Here is a 15,577-nt window from a genome sequence, read left to right as displayed (position 1 = left end):
AGGCATCCACGCGTCAGCACCTGGCTGAAGCTGAGTTTTTTTTTTGAAAGGGGCTGGTTTAGGGGTTAATTTAGGTTGTTATATACACCAACCAAGGAGCATCCATGAGCAAGCACAAAAAGAAATAATTTTATCTTTCATCAATGAGCATCCATGAGCATGCACAAAATTTCATCAGGCACACCACCATCATACTTAAAAGTGCAGTAGCAGTTCAACACTATCGTACTTAAAAGGTTTACACTATAAAGATTAAAGCTCAATCAGGTTCTTAAGATCTTCACTCCTCCTTCTTCACCTTCTCCTTCATCATCCTGATACGCTTAGAGCGGCGAAGCCCCAGGCCAGGCTGTGGGATGTACTCCTCTACCAGAATTGGCATGGCCCTGTCGCCCAGCTGTGGGATCACCATCGCGAGGCCATCGTCGCTGCTACTTTTGTTGTAGCCAGAGTCGCTGCTACTTTTTCTATAGCCAGAGTCGTTGCTGCCGTAGACATAGCATCTGTCGCAGTACTCGCTGCTCCTGCTCCCATTGCCTTGCCAAATGCAAAAAAGTTTTTTTTAAATGGGTGTGAGACATAGCCTAATGGATAGGAAGAAGAGACAGAGCGTACTAGCAATGGTCGTCGTCCTGGTAGCGTCTCCGACACATAGTCGTGTCGAACACCTTCAATGCGAACGTGGCGTTGTCGTCGTACCTGAAGACAAGGAAGTACCCGTGCCGCATGTCGTAGGCACGGACGAACTGCTTCCAGCCACGATCTAGGTACATGCTTCCATCGGTGTCGAACGCCACCTCCACGTCCCACAGCTTGCGAAGCCCGTTGCCGGCCTGCCTCAGCTTCATGTTCTGTGGCCGATGACCGTCCAACATCTTCACAAAATTGTCCGGCAGCACCTGCCTGCTAGAGGATTTCTCAAGTATAATCGTGAAGAACTCCATCTCTGAAAAGCAGCAGAAGAGACCAATTACTACCCTTTACAACATTGTCAGTACTCGCCGCTCCTGCTCCCATTGCCTTGCCAAATGCAAAAAAGTTTTTTTTTAAATGGGAGTGAGACATAGCCTAATGGAGAGGAAGAAGAGACATAGCATACTGGCATCGTCGTCGTCCTGGTACGGCCTCCGACACATAGTCGTGTCGAACACCTTCACGCCGAACGCGGCGTTGTCGTCGTACCTGAAGACAAGGAAGTACCCATGCCGCAGGTCGTAGGCACGGACGAACTGCTTCCAGCCACGATCTAGGTACATGTTTCCATCGGTGTCGAACACCACCTCCACGTCCCACAGCTTGCGAAGCCCATTGCCGGCCTGCCTCAGCTTCATGTTCTGTGGCCGATGGCCGTCCAACATCTTCACAAAATTGTCTGGCAACACCTGCCTGCTGGACGATTTCTCAAGTATAATCGTGAAGAACTCCATTTCTGAAAAGCAGCTGAAGAGACCAATTACTACCCTTTACAACATTGGCATACAACATTTACAGCAACATGATCATCATTATTAGGTAGGACTTTTCTGCATAGTGCTCTCCAATTTTAGCATTCAAAGTAGGAGTACTTTTCTAATTTGAGCATTCAATAAGCAAAACCAAATCGTAAAATAATGTAGTATTCAAATTAGCATGCATTCAATTATAAGCAAAACTACATCATCTCTTGTCATAAAAAATCAAAACAATTCTATGAACAGAAAAAAATCATAAAAATTTGACATATTCCATATTTGCATATATATGAACATACAAACATGCATATTCAACAATAACATCACCAAAAAAATCTTTTAACAGAAAAAATCTAACACAATATGAAAAAAAATATAACAGAAAAATCTATGAAGTACACATCTAAATTACTACACATCTGACAAAAAAATCTATGAACTACAAAAAAATCTAACAAAAATATAACAAAATCTAACTCAATTAACTACACATCTAAATTATACTGCACATCTAAATTAACTACTACTAACATCAAATTAAATTAGCAAAAAATTTGCTCACGGCGACGGCGAGGTGCGGCGCGGGGCGGGGCGGCGCGGCGATGATGACGGTGAGGTGCGGCGCGAGACGGCGTCGGGGTTGCGCGGGACGGCGCGGGGCGACGACGGTGACGGTGAGGCGGAGACGGACGTGCAGCCTGCAGGCGGCGTCGGGCGTCGGGGAAGAACGAACTGAACCAAATTTTCGCGAGTGCTGCTTATATAGGCAGAGCATTGGTCCCGGTTCATGGCACCAACCGAGACCAATGCACCTCTTTAGTCCCGGTTGGTGACACCAACCGGGACTAAAGGCCTCTTTTCAGCAGCCCAAAGGGCGGGAAACAAAGACCTTTGTGTTGGATAACGTAGCATAAATTCAAAAAAAATCCTACGCATATTCAGATCTTCCTATGGAGAGACCAACAACGAGAGATTGGTGAGTGCATCTTCATACCTTTGAAGATCTCTAAGCGGAAGCTTTACTAGAACGCGGTTGATGGAGTCGTACTCGCGGCGATTCAGATCGCGGTGTGATTCTGATCTAGTGTCAAACCACGACACCTTCGCGTTCAACACACGTGCAGCCCGGTGACGTCTCCCGCACCTTGATCCAGCAAGGAGGAGGGAGAGGTTGGAGAAGATCTCCGGCAGCACGATGACGTGGTGTCGATGGAGAGAGGAGGTCTCCCGGGAGGGCTTCACCAAGCATCGGCAGAGAGGAGGAGAAAGAAGAGCAGGGCTGCGCCGAGGGAGAGGGAAAACTGTGTCTCCAAAAGCCCAAAAGTGCCCACTATATATAGGAGGAGGGGGGGTGCCACCCCTAGGGTTCCCACCCTAGGTGGTGCGGCAGCCCCCCAAAATGGGAGGTGCGGCGGCCAGGGCAGGGGGGAGGGGTGGCGCACCCCTAGGTGGGCCTTAGGCCCACCAGCGCCTAGGGTTTCCCCCCCTCTCCACCTCATGCGCCTAGGGCTGAGTGTGGGGGGCGCACCAGCCCACCTAGGGGCTGGTTCCCTCCCGCACTTAGCCCATCTAGCCTCCTAGGGTCGTTGCCCCCTTCCGGTGGTCCCGGTGGTCCCGGTACGTTACCAGTGATGCCCGAAACACTTCCGGTATCCGAAACCATCCGTCCTATATATCAATCTTTACCTCCAGACCATTCCGGAGCTCCTCGTGACGTCCGGGATCTCATCTGGGACTCCGAACAACTTTCGATAACCTCGTATAACAATTCCCTATAACCCTAGCGTCATCGAACCTTAAGTGTGTAGACCCTAAGGGTTCGGGAGATAGGTAGACATGACCGAGACACCTCTTTGGCCAATAACCATCGGTGGGGTCTGGATACCCATGGTGGCTCCCACTTCCTCCACGATGATCTCATCGGATGAACCACGATGTCAAGGATTCAATCAATCTCGTATACAATTCCCTTTGTCTGTCGGTATAGAACTTGCCCGAGATTCGATCGTCGGTATACCTATACCTTGTTCAATCTCGTTACCGGTAAGTCTCTTTACTCGTTCCGTAGCACGTCATCGTGTGACTAACTCCTTAGTCACATTGATCTCATGATGATGTTCTACCGAGTGGGCCCAAAGATACCTCCCCGTCACACGGAGTGATAAATCCCGATCTCGATTCGTACCAACCCAACAGACACTTTCAGAGGTACCCGTAGTGCACCTTTATAGTCACCCAGTTACGTTGTGACGTTTGATACACCCAAAGCACTCCTACGGTATCCGGGAGTTGCACAATCTCACGGTCGAAGGAAAAGATACTTGACATTGGAAAAGCTTTAGCATACGAACAATACGATCTAGTGCTACGCTTAGGATTGGGTCTTGTCCATCACATCATTCTCCCAATGATGTGATCCCGTTATCAATGACATCTAATGCCCATGACCAGGAAACCATTATCATCTATTGACTAACGAGCTAGCCAACTAGAGGCTTGCTAGGGACACATTGTGATCTATTTATTCACACATGTATTACTGTTTCCTGTTAATACAATTATAGCATGAACAATAGACGATTATCATGAACAAGGAAATATGATAATAACCATTTTATTATTGCCTCTAGGGCATATTTCCAAAAGTCTCCCACTTGCACTAGAGTAAATAATCTAGTTACATTGTGATGTATCGAAGACCTATAGCATTGTGGTGTTGATCATGTTTTGCTCGTGGAAGAGGTTTAGTCAACGGGTCTGCAACATTCAGATCCGTGTGTACTTTACAAATCTCTATCACTCCACTCTGGACATGGTCCTTGATGGTGTTCTAGCGGCGTTTGATGTGCTTCGTCTTTCGGTGAAACCTGGGCTCCTTGGCTATGGCAATGGCCCGAGTGTTATCACAGAAGAGTGTCATTGCACCCGACGCGCTTGGAACCACTCCAAGGTCGGTGATGAGCTTCTTCATCCAAATTCCTTCATGAGCCGCTTCTGAAGCAGCTATGTACTCCACTTCACATGTAGATGCTGCCATGACTTCTTGCTTGCTGCTGCACCAGCTCACTGCCCCACCATTCAAAACATATATGTATCTGGTCTGTTACTTAGAGTCATCCGGATCTGTGTCGAAGCTAGCGTCGATATAACCCTTTACGACGAGCTCTTCGTCACCTCCATAAACGAGAAACATTTCCTTAGTCCTTTTCAGGTACTTAAGGATGTTCTTGACCGCTGTCCAGTGTTCCATACCGGGATCACTTTGGTACCTCCCTACCAAATTTATGGCAAGGTTTATATCAGGTTTGGTACACAGCATGGCATACATAAGGGAGCCTACGGCTGAAGCATAGGGGACATAACTCATCTTCTCTCTATCTGCTGCCGTGGTCGGCGACTGAGTCTTACTCAATCTCATACCTTGCAAAACTGGCAAGAACCCTTTCTTTGAGTTTTCCATATTGAACTTCTTCAATATCTTGTCAAGGTATGTACTTTGTGAAAGACCTATGAGGCGTCTCGATCTATCTCTATAGATCTTGATGCCTAGTATCTATGCAGCTTCTCCAAGGTCCTTCATTGAAAAACTCTTGTTCAAATAGGCCTTTATGCTCTCCAACATTTCTGTATTGTTCCCCATCAATAATATGTCATCCACATACAGTATGAGGAAAGGTACAGAGCTCCCACTCACTTTCTTGTACAGACAGGTTTCTCCGTAAACCTGCATGTTCCAACTCCGAGATGCTTGCACCAGCCCATAGATGGAGCGCTGGAGCTTGCACACTTTGTTAGCACCCTTAGGGTTGACAAAACCTTCTGGTTTCATCATATACAACTCTTCCTTAAGGTTCCCGTTAAGGAACGCAGTTTTGACGTCCATTTGCCAAATTTCATAATCATAAAAGGCGGCAATTGCTAACATGATTCAGACTGATTTCAGCTTCACTACGGGAGAGAAAGTCTCTTCGTAGTCAATCCCTTGAATTTGTCGAAAACCCTTTGCGACAAGTCGAGCTTTATAAATGGTTACATTACCATTTGCATCAGTCTTCTTCTTGAAGATCCATTTATTTTCTATGGCTCGCCGTGTTGGAAATATGCCCTAGAGGCAATAATAATATGGTTATTATCATATTTCCTTGTTCATGATAATCGTCTATTGTTCATGCTATAATTGTATTAACAGGAAACAGTAATACATGTGTGAATAAATAGATCATAATGTGTCCCTAGCAAGCCTCTAGTTGGCTAGCTTGTTAGTCAATAGATGATCATGGTTTTGTGATCATGGGCATTAGATGTCATTGATAACGGGATCACATCATTGGGAGAATGATGTGATGGACAAGACCCAATCCTAAGCCTAGCACTAGATCGTATTGTTCGTATGCTAATGCTTTTCTAATGTCAAGTATCTTTTCCTTCGACCGTGAGATTGTGCAACTCCCGGATACCGTAGGAGTGCTTTGGGTGTATCAAACGTCACAACGTAACTGGGTGACTATAAAGGTGCACTACGGGTACCTCCGAAAGTGTCTGTTGGGTTGGTACGAATCGAGATCGGGATTTGTCACTCCGTGTGACGGAGAGGTATCTCTGGGCCCACTCGGTAGAACATCATCATGAGCTCAATGTGACTAAGGAGTTAGTCACACGATGACGTGCTACGGAACAAGTAAAGAGACTTACCGGTAACGAGATTGAACAAGGTATAGGTATACCGACGGTCGAATCTCGGGCAAGTTCTATACCGACAGACAAAGGGAATCGTATACGGGATTGATTGAATCCTTGACATCGTGGTTCATCCGATGAGATCATCGTGGAGCAAGTGGGAGCCACCATGGGTATCCAGACCCCGCTGATGGTTATTGGCCAGAGAGGTGTCTCGGTCATGTCTGCCTGTCTCCCGAACCCGTAGGGTCTACACACTTAAGGTTCGATGACGCTAGGGTTATAGAGAATTATTAGACGAGGTTACCGAAAGTTGTTCGGAGTCCCGGATGAGATCCCGGACGTCACGAGGAGCTCCGGAATGGTCCGGAGGTAAAGATTGATATATAGGACGGATGGTTTCGGATACCGGAAGTATTTCGGGCATCACCGGTAACGTACCGGGGCCACCGGGACCACCGGAGGTGGCCCCGAGGGACCACCGAAGGGGGGCAACGACCCCGGGAGGTAAGGTGGGCCAAGTGGGGGTGGGAACCAGCCCCTAGGTGGGCTGGTGCGCCTCCCGACTCATCCCATTGCGCAAGGGAGAGAAAAGGGGGGGCAAACCCTAAGCCAAGTGGGCCTAAGGCCCACCAGTTGGTGCGCCACCCCCTCCTCCCCCTTCTGGGCGCCGCACCTCCCATCTGGGGGGGGGGGGCTGCCGCACCCCCTAGGGTGGGAACCCTAGGGGTGGCACCCCCTCTCCCCTTCCCCTATATATAGTGGGCACTTTTGGCCATTGGAGATTAGACTTTTCCCTCTCCTCGGCGCAGCCCTGCTCTTCTTTCTCCTCCTCTCTGCCGGTGCTTGGCGAAGCCCTGCCGGGAGACCTCGTCTCTCCATCGACACCACGCCGTCGTGCTGCTGGAGTTCTTCCCCAACCTCTCCCTCCTCCTTGCTGGATCAAGGTGCGGGAGACGTCACCGGGCTGCACGTGTGTTGAACGCGGAGGTGCCATAGTTCGGCACTAGATCGGAATCGCCGCGAGTACGACTCCATCAACCGCGTTCTAGCAACGCTTCCGCTTAGCGATCTTCAAAGGTATGAAGATGCTCTTACCCCTCTCTCGTTGCTGGTCTCTCCATAGGAAGATCTGAATATGCGTAGGAAAATTCTGAATTTATGCTACGTTCCCCAACAGTGGTATCAGAGCCAGGTTTTCTATGCGTAGATTCTATGCACGAGTAGAACATAAAAGTTGTGGGCAATGATTTGTAAATTTGCTTGCCGCTACTAGTCTTATTATTTTCCGGCGGTATTGTGGGATGAAGCGGCCCGGACCGACTTTACACGTACGCTTACGTGAGACTGGTTCCACCGACAGACATGCACACCGTGCATAAAGGTGGCTAGCGGGTGTCTGTCTCTCCTACTCTAGTCGGATTGGATTTGATGAAAAGGGTCCTTATGAAGGGCAAGTCCACCAAAGATTGATATATATTTACCCTTCATAAGGACCCTTTTCATCAAATCCAATCCGACTAGAGTAGGAGAGACAAACACCCGCTTGCCACCTTTATGCACGGTGTGCATGTCTGTCGGCGGAACCAGTCTCACGTAAGCATACGTGTAATGTCGGTTCGGGCCGCTTCATCCCACAATACCGCCGGAAAAGAATAAGACTAGTAGCGGCAAGCAATTGACAAATCATCGCCCACAACCTTTTGTGTTCTACTCGTGCATAGAATCAACGCATAGAAAACCTGGCCGGATGCCACTGTTGGGTAACGTAGCATAAATTCAAAAAAAATCCCTACGCATATTCAGATATTCCTATGGAGAGACCAGCAACGAGAGAGGGGTAAGTGCATCTTCATACCTTTGAAGATCACTAAGCGGAAGCGTTACTAGAACGTGGTTGATGGAGTCGTACTCGTGGCGATTCCGATCGCGGTGTGATTACGATCTAGTGCCGAATCACGGCACCTCCGCGTTCAACACACGTGCAGCCCGGTGACGTCTCCCGCACCTTAATCCAGCAAGGAGGAGGGAGAGGTTGGGTCAGATCTCCGGCAGCACGACAGCGTGGTGTCGATGGAGAGATGAGGTCTCCCAGCAGGGCTTCGCCAAGCACCGGCAGAGAGGAGGAGAAAGAAGAGCAGGGCTGCGTCGAGGGAGAGGGAAAACTGTGTCTCCAAAAGCCCAAAAGTGCCCACTATATATAGGAGGAGGGGAGGGGGGTGCCACCTCTAGTGTTCCCACCCTAGGTGGTGCGGCAGCCCCCCAGATAGGAGGTGCGGTGGCCAGGACACGGGGGAGGGGTGGCGCACCCCTAGGTGGGCCTTAGCCCCACCAGTGCCTAGGGTTTCCCCCCATCTCCACCTCCTACGCCTTGGGCTGAGTGTGGGGGGCGCACCAGCCCACCTAGGTACTGGTTCCCTCCCACACTTAGCCCATCTAGCCTCCCGGCGTCGTTGCCCCTTCCGATGGACCCCCGGGGCCACCTCCGGTGGTCCTGGTACGTTACCGGTGACGCCCGAAACACTTTCGGTGTCCGAAACCATCCGTACTATATATCAATCTTTACCTCCGGACCATTCTGGAGCTCCTCGTGACGTCCGAGATCTCATCTGGGACTCCGAACAACTTTCGATAACCTTGTATAACAATTCTCTATAACCCTAGCATCATCGAACCTTAAGTGTGTAGACCCTACAGGTTCGGGAGACAGGTAGACATGACCGAGACACCTCTCTGGCCAATAACCATCAGCGGGGTCTGGATACCCATGGTGGCTCCCATTTTCGCCACGATGATCTCATCGGATGAACCACGATGTCAAGGATTCAATCAATCCCGTATAGAATTCCCTTTGTCTGTCGGTATAGAACTTGCCCGAGATTCGATCGTCGGTATACCTATACCTTGTTCAATCTCGTTACCGGTAAGTCTCTTTACTCGTTCCGTAGCACGTCATCGTGTGACTAACTCCTTAGTCACATTGAGCTCATGATGATGTTCTACCGAGTGGGCTCAGAGATACCTCTCCGTCACACGGAGTGACAAATCCCGATCTCGATTCGTACCAACCCAACACACACTTTCTGAGGTACCCGTAGTGCACCTTTATAGTCACCCAGTTACGTTATAACGTTTGATACACCCAAAGCACTCCTACGGTATCCGGGAGTTGCGCAATCTCGCGGTCGAAGGAAAAGATACTTGACATTGGAAAAGCTTTAGCATACGAACAATACGATCTAGTGCTACGCTTAGGATTGGGCCTTGTCCATCACATCATTCTCCCAATGATGTGATCCCGTTATCAATGACATCTAATGCCCATGACGAGGAAACCATGATCATCTATTGACTAACGAGCTAGCCAACTAGAGGCTTGCTAGGGACACATTGTGATCTATTTATTCACACATGTATTACTGTTTCCTGTTAATACAATTATAGCATGAACAATAGACGATTATCATAAACAAGGAAATATGACAATAACCATTTTATTATTGCCTCTAGGGCATATTTCCAACACTTTGGTCCCGGTTGGTGCCACAAACCGGGACCAAAGGCCTCTTTTCAGCAGCCCAAAGGGCGGGAAACAGAGACCTTTGGTCCCGGTTGGTGCCACCAACCGATACCAATGAACCCCTGTAGTCCCGGTTGGTGGCACCAACCGGGACCAAAGGGCGTGTGCTGGCGCGGTGCGGTGCTATGTTTAGTCCCACCTGGCTAGCCGAGAGGGGCTCGGAGTGGTTTATAAGCCCTGTCGAACCAACCACTTCGAGCTCCTCTCTATTGCAGGCTTACGGGCCTAAAATCACTCTCTGTGCTTGTGGGCCTATTGGGCCTACTGCGGGCCTGCATCCTGGCCCTAGTAATGGGTTTCTAGTCGTATGCAGACCGTGGTGGCCGTGTAGGCGGCACTTTTTTAAAAAAAAATTCCCTATTTTTTGCTTTATTTTTTGTTTCTAATTACTTTTTTTACGATAATTCTTTTTTCTATTAAAGTTTGTAACAAAATTCTAATTACTTATTTATTTTCTTTTATGATAATTCTTTTTGCTTTTAATGTTTTGAAGAAAGTTCTAATTACTTATTTATTTTCTTTTATGATAATTCTTTTTGCTATTAAAGTTTGTAACGAAATTCTATATAATTTTAGTTTCAATAATACTAGAGGTTTATAAAAGCTTTTTAGTTGATTCCTTTATTTTAATTTTTCCTAGTTTTTTTGCTTTCTTTTTTGTTTCTAATTACTTATTTATTTTCTTTTACGATAATTTTTTTCCTATTAAAGTTCGTAACAAAATTCTAATTACTTATTTATTTTCTTTTATGATAATTCTTTTTGCTTTTAATGTTTTGAACAAAATTCTAATTACTTATTTATTTTATTTTATGATAATTCTTTTTGCTATTAAAGTTTGTAACAAAATTCTATATAATTTTAGTTTCAATAATACTAGAGGTTTATAAAAGCTTTTTAGTTGAGTCCTTTAGTGCCACTTCTAAGGCTGTTACAAAGGCATTTTATTTGGTACAGGTTTTAAGGCTGGGGCCCCACGAGCACCTTTTAGTACCGGTTATTGGCATGAACCGGTAAAAGAGTTTTTTTAGTTGATTCTTTCTGCAGCTGTTTTTTAGTCCCACCTCGCCAAGCGAGAGGCACTCGCAGCGGTTTATAAGCCCGGAGTGTAGAGACGACGAAGGGAGAAGCGCAGTGCTCACCTACATGTTGGCCTGAAGCTAAGCAACGTGCAGGTGAGCATGGCGCCTTTCTTTTATTTTGGCATGGTATCATCATTTCATCCACATAGCATATGCAAGAAAGTTGACAGGGTTACGGCAAAAACTGGAGGCACTTCGTGTACAAAACGGACAATCTCTTTCGAAGTATGAGGATTTCATACGGAAACTTGTGTGTTACAACATGCATTTCAAATGAACTACAAAAAGGTTGAAAGTTGGCATGGTATTATCATAATAGTCGTGGAGAGAGTCTTCACTTTTTCTTCGCTTGTGTCCTTTCCTTATTGCGCCGTAACCATGGATAATCTGCATCATTTATCAGGATGTTTGGGTCAGCCTTGACTTTGAAGGGAGGAACTTCATGAAACTTTTCATAATCTTCGGACATGTCTGTCTTGCCCTCCACTCCCACGATGTCCCTTTTTCCCGAAAGAACTATGTGACGCTTTGGCTCATCGTATGATGTATTCGCTTCCTTATTTTTTCTTTTTCTCGGTTTGGTAGACATGTCCTTCATATAGATAACCTGTGCCACATCATTGGCTAGGATGAACGGTTCGTCAGTGTACCCAAGATTGTTCAGATCCACTGTTGTCATTCCGTACTGTGGGTCTACCTGTACCCCACCTCCTGACAAATTGACCCATTTGCACTTAAACAAAGGGACCTTAAAATCTACTCCGTAGTCAAGTTCCCATATGTCCACTATGTAACCATAATATGTGTCTTTTCCCCTCTCGGTGGCTGCATCAAAGCGGACACCGCTGTTTTGGTTAGTGCTCTTTTGATCTTGGGCGATTGTGTAAAATGTATTCCCATTTATCTCGTATCCTTTCCAAATCGTAACAGTCGAAGATGGTCCCCTAGACAACGAGTACAGCTCATCACAAACAGTGTTTTCATCTCTGAGACGTGTTTCCAACCTACTGCTGAAAGTCCTTATGTGTTCACATGTAATCCAGTCGTCGCACTGCTCCGGGTGTTTGGAGCGCAGACTGTTCTTGTGTTCACCGACATAAGGGGTCACCAAAGTAGAGTTCTGTAGAACTGTGCAGTGTGCTTGAGACCAAGAATATCCGTCCCTGCATATTATTGTCTCCCCTCCAAGCGTGCCTTTTCCAGTCAGTCTCCCCTCATACCGCGATTTAGGGAGACCTATCTTCTTCAGGTCAAGAATGAAGTCAACACAAAACCCAATGACATCCTCTGTTTGATGGCCCATGGAGATGCTTCCTTCTGGCATAGCGCGGTTACGGACATATTTCTTTAGGACTCCCATGAACCTCTCAAAGTAGTACATATTGTGTAGAAATACGGGGCCCAGAATGACAATCTCGTCAACTAGATGAACTAGGACGTGCGTCATGATATTGAAGAAGGATGGTGGAAACACCAGCTCGAAACTGACAAGACTTTGCACCACATCACTCCTTAGCCTTGGTATGATTTCTGGATCGATCACCTTCTGAGAGATTGCATTGAGGAATGCACATAGCTTCACAATGGCTAATCGAACGTTTTTCGGTAGAAGCCCCCTCAATGCAATCGGAAGTAGTTGCGTCATAATCACGTGGCAGTCATGAGACTTTAGGTTCTGAAACTTTTTCTCTGCCATATTTATTATTCCCTTTATATTCAACGAGAAGCCAGTCGGGACCTTCATACTAAGCAGGCATTCAAAGAAGATTTCCTTATCTTCTTTGGTAAGAGCGTAGATGGCAGGACCTTCATACTGCTTTGGAGGCATGCCGTCTTTTTCGTGCAAACGTTGCAGGTCCTCCCGTGCCTTAGTTGTATCTTTTGTCTTCCCATACACGCCCAAGAAGCCTAGCAGGTTGACGCAAAGGTTTTTCGTCACGTGCATCACGTCTATCGAAGAGCGCACCCCTAGGTCTTTCCAGTAGGGTAGGTCCCAAAATATAGATTTCTTCTTCCACATGGGTGCGTGTCCCCCAGCGTCACTCGGAATAGCTAGTCCGCCGGGACCCTTTCCAAAGATTACGTGTAAATCATTGACCATAGCAAGTACGTGATCACCGGTACGCAAGGCGGGCTTCTTCCGGTGATCTGCCTCGCCTTTGAAATGCTTGCCTTTCTTTCGACATTGATGGTTGGTCGGAAGAAATCGACGATGGCCCAAGTACACATTCTTCCTACACCTTCCCAGGTATATACTTTCGGTGTCATTAGTAGCATGGAGAAGGAAGGAACGTCCATGATTCGGTTGTGGTCGCTGAACTTACGCTTGGTGAAAGGACTTGACCTGCTCGATCAAACGTGAAAGGAGCAACCCGTCATTATTCCAGACGGCCTAGATACAATGAAAGATGGTACGGATCGTCTGGAATTCTACAGACGACCTCTTCCTCTCTCTTGATTTTATCTCTTCCACATCATTTAAATTTTTAGTTGGCATCCCTTCTAGACAGCTGACTGTATACGTAATTGTACATGCCCTTAGTGAGGAGAAAAGGATTAGTCCGTTAAGATCTATAAAAATCTTCCGTAACTCTAGCATTTTTGCAAATATACAGTCTAACCCTTAGAGTCCGCTAGCGCGCGAGCTCCTGCTCGGCCGCGACGAGCGCGAGCCCCCGGCGCGCACGCATTTCATCCCCAACGGCACACGCTTCGTCACCGGCCGGTGGACGCGAGCTCAACCCCGGGCGCCTCAGAGCTCTAGAGCGCGCGAGCTCCGGTCCCAGGGCGGCACGACAGCCTTGACGGGCGCGGGCTCCAGCAGACTCCTCTTCCCACGCCGTCGCTAGGCACCGTCTGCTCCACCCGTGCCATTGTCGCGATAGCGAAATGAGAAAGGAAGGAGTGTATGTGGCTGCATGTGCGATAGACTGGGATAGCTATGACGTGAAGTGACGGGCACGCCCGAGCAGCCTGGTATCGTCCCGAAAATTGAAACGGTTTGAGATACTGCACGGTGTTTAAAGACGAAGTAAAGCGTTCGATTAGATCATTTTTTTACCAAACATTAACGGGACGAACAGTTTCAGACATTTAGGGATGAAATGTGGTCCGGCTGTAGATGTTGTGACCCATTTCGTGCTAGGATATTACGGTATCCTCCGTAAATATAATAGAGTTGAGTCAGTTAATAATAAAAAATAAATTAATCTATTTTTATTTAGTTGAAGAAAAGAGAAAAAAAACGGGTTCTCAGTTAAGAACCAGCTCTAGCATGTGTTCGTAGGCATTTTATAAGATTATAAAAGGTGGATCATATAATAAAAAATAATACATTTTTATAATCAACTATTGTACGTACTGGTTATAAGATGAATTATAGATAATGACTATGATTTATATCCAGCAGCTGGCTATATTATTAATGATGAACTGCACACTGCTCACTAACCCATCGACGCCGCATGACGAGGCGCAAACCAATCAAACTATAATTCAAACTATCCGAGTGAAGCCATCAGCTAGTATTCGACTAGCCAGCCACCATACTGACCATCATCCAAAACGATAAACGACGTGTTAGGTGTCCCGTCAGTATGGCGTTGCAGAGACCAGGCTTCATGTAGCCCGTTTTTAAAAAAAAATCAAAATATATTTAAAAGTTTCAGAAAATGTTAAAAAATCATAAATACATGCGCATTATCTGCAAATATATATTTTATAAAATTTCATCAACTAATTTGACTATTTGCATGCTAAAAAAGACACAAATCGGTCCCTAAACCAAAATGAAAAAGGCATATCTTCATGTATTTGTCTTTTTGTATTCATCAGATATTAACATATATGCTTATAAAACTTTACACATGTATACTACAAACATATGTATATATATTTTAGTTTTTTTTAAAGAGTAAAAAAAGGTATTTCCGTTGAAAGATAAATACCGAGCTCTATGAAACTTAGGTGCACCGGTTGGTACTTAGGTGCACCGTATACAGGACGTCTCTTTCACTTCGCTTCAAATAATGCAAGCAACTGAACCAAGTTACCGCACGAGGTAACGGTGGCAAGCGAAAGATTGAGTGATGTAGAAACCGTCAGATTCCCCGCAGCTTCCTCGGCGATTTTTTACAGTTTTGTTTGCCGGCTCGGCGTTGATGCCCGCCAACGAATTCTTGGAGTCACTGTCATGTCATGGCCAGAAATTTTTCATGTTTGGCGATCACACACGCAGCTAGTTGACCTTTGTTTGTATTAATGGTTCCTTTTCTGTTTGTGTGCGGGCTACGCCCTCTTCACTAAAAGGATATATAGCCGGACTTAGGAAATCCAGCCTTTAAAGGTTTCCAAACGTGTCTGGACACGTTGACGGGTACTTGTCGATCATGTCTTAAGTAATAGATCATGTCTTAAGTAATGTATTCTATAATCAAAGGCTTTAAATTCATATTATTATATGTAACGTAAGTCTAACATTAAATTGAGCTCGTATGGCTCCGCTGTGCAGATGTTCGTCGGCACCGTCTCCCAATGCCCTACTCTTCCTCGCCGAAGCACGTAACCCGAATAGTGCTGGTGGACATGAGGTTGATGATGGATCCTTCCTGAGAGGAGCCGACTTCTATCATGACGAAGTTGCGCCGCCCACACCCGTGCAACATACGGGCGTCGGATAGTGTGACTCTTCCTTTCTAACGTCCACCACTGCGAGGGCCTACGCCGCCTCCCGCGCTCGTTGCCTCGCACGTCGGGCACACCATGCCATATTAGCGTCTGCGGACACC

Source organism: Hordeum vulgare, chromosome 1H, assembly GCF_904849725.1.
Source record: "Hordeum vulgare subsp. vulgare chromosome 1H, MorexV3_pseudomolecules_assembly, whole genome shotgun sequence".
Taxonomy (NCBI): Eukaryota; Viridiplantae; Streptophyta; class Magnoliopsida; order Poales; family Poaceae; genus Hordeum; species Hordeum vulgare.
The sequence above is the reverse complement of the archived record's forward strand: the minus strand, read 5'-3'. Positions refer to the sequence as shown.